Source organism: Lupinus angustifolius, chromosome LG13, assembly GCF_001865875.1.
Source record: "Lupinus angustifolius cultivar Tanjil chromosome LG13, LupAngTanjil_v1.0, whole genome shotgun sequence".
NCBI classification, from domain to species: domain Eukaryota; kingdom Viridiplantae; phylum Streptophyta; class Magnoliopsida; order Fabales; family Fabaceae; genus Lupinus; species Lupinus angustifolius.
In genome coordinates, this window is record NC_032021.1 from 6,586,356 (window position 1) to 6,588,362 (window position 2,007).

The 2,007-nt window shown below is 35.1% G+C and overlaps 1 pseudogene; it reads left to right on the forward strand.

Moving 5' to 3' along the window:
• LOC109363541 lies at positions 372-1,682 on the forward strand (annotated as a pseudogene).

Genomic DNA, 2,007 nt, shown 5'->3' on the forward strand with positions numbered 1-2,007 from the left:
AAACTTTTTTTATTTGCAAATAAATAAATAAATTAATAAAATGTATAACCATATTAGGGTGATTCAATTAATAACCATTCATTTTAAAATTAGGAAGCAAATGTATGTATTCAATCTCAATTAGGTTGAGTTTCCGTCTTCATACTCGAAAAAACATGTAACCAAAAAAAGCACTTACCAAAAAATAATTTCCACCTTCAAATTAAATATCTTGATTTCCTTGTCTTTATTGAGAATTGAAAATGATAAAAGTCAATATCAACGTACAATTTTCCCATGACACATAATTCCTCTAATGCTCTATACTCATCTTCATTAAGCGTGCCTTATAAAAGGCCATGACCTAAGAAACTTATAGTATCAAATTAGTCATGAAAAAAATATATTATTCTCTTATTATTCTTTTGTTTTGTCTTTGTGAAATTTCCCTCATTAAGGGTTTTGGCTTCAGTTTAGACCTCATCCATCGTGATTCTCTAAAATAACCATTCTACCGTCCTAGTGAAACTCATTATGAGCGAGTAGCTAAAGCTATTCGTCGTTCCATCAACTATGCTAATCGTTTCGACAAACATTCTTTTTCCATAAAAAATGTTGTGTCTAATGTGCTTCCTGGTGGAGGTGTGTACCTCATGACTTACTCAATTGGCACCCCTCCAGTCGAAATCTTAGGTATTGTTGACACTGGTAGTGACGTTATTTGGTTGCAATATCAGCCTTGTCACCCTTGTTACAACCAAACCACTCCAATATTTGACCCTTCAAAATCCACAACATAAAAAACCATTCCTTGCACTTCTAATAAATGTAAATATGTGAGAGACACTAGTGGCTCTTCAGATGGTAATCAACAAAGTTGTCAATATAGGATTGGATATGGGGATGGATCACATTCCCAAGGGGATCTTTGTTTGGATACTCTTACTTTAGGTTCCACAAAGGGCTCTGCCGTCTCATTTCCTAAAACTATCGTTGGATGTGGAAATAGTAACACTTTGGTGTTTCAAGGAGAAGGTTCTGGCATAGTTGGTCTTGGAAATGGACCCGTGTCACTCATAACACAACTTTGTTCTTCAATACAAGGCAAATTCTCCTACTTTTTGGCCCCGTCATTTTCAAATACCAAATCCCCTAGCAAACTCAACTTTGGAAAAGATGTTGTGGTTTCTGGTAGTGGTGTTGTCTCAACTCTATTGTTCCCAGATACAGTCTTCTACTACCTAACCATAAAAGCATTCAGTGTTGGAAATAAAAAAGTAGAATTTGGAAACTCTTCCACAAGTGAGGGTGGATTTGGTAACATTATAATTGACTCAGGAACAACATTGAGTCTTTTGCCTAAGGATATTTACTCTGATTTAGAATCAATGGTCATAGAAGCAGTTAAGTTGGAGCGTGTTGAAGCTCATATAAGATTGTTGAGCCTTTGCTACCAACTTCCGTCAAGTGATGAAAAATTGCAGTTTCCAGTTTTCACAGTACATTTCACTGGTGGGGATGTCGAGTTGAATCCTATTAACACATTTTCCAAAGTTACTAATGATATCATATGTTTTGCTTTTGCTCCAACTAATCAACATATATCCATCTTTGGAAATTTGGCTCAACAGAACTTGTTAGTTGGTTATGATCTTCAAAAGAAAACCCTCTACATCAAGCCCACTGATTGCAAAAAGCAATGATTAATAGTTATTAGATATTTGATTCTTGTTATTTTTTAATATAGTTCCCAACTTTCATTTATGGAATTATGAATAAAACTAAATATTTTGTTTTGATAATGATTTTATAGTTTAATGTTTAATTTTTAAGTATTAATCCCAAGTGGTTGATGTAGGGAAAATTACTGGGATAGTGTAGTTTGACTACACTATCCCAGCTTTGGGGTACGTTTTGAATTATTTACGGGATTGGGGTAGAATTTAGTGGATCTCGTGGACACCATCCACGACTTTGGCAAAGTCGTGGACCCCATCCACGATTTCCCTGGAAAGTCGTGGACCCCAT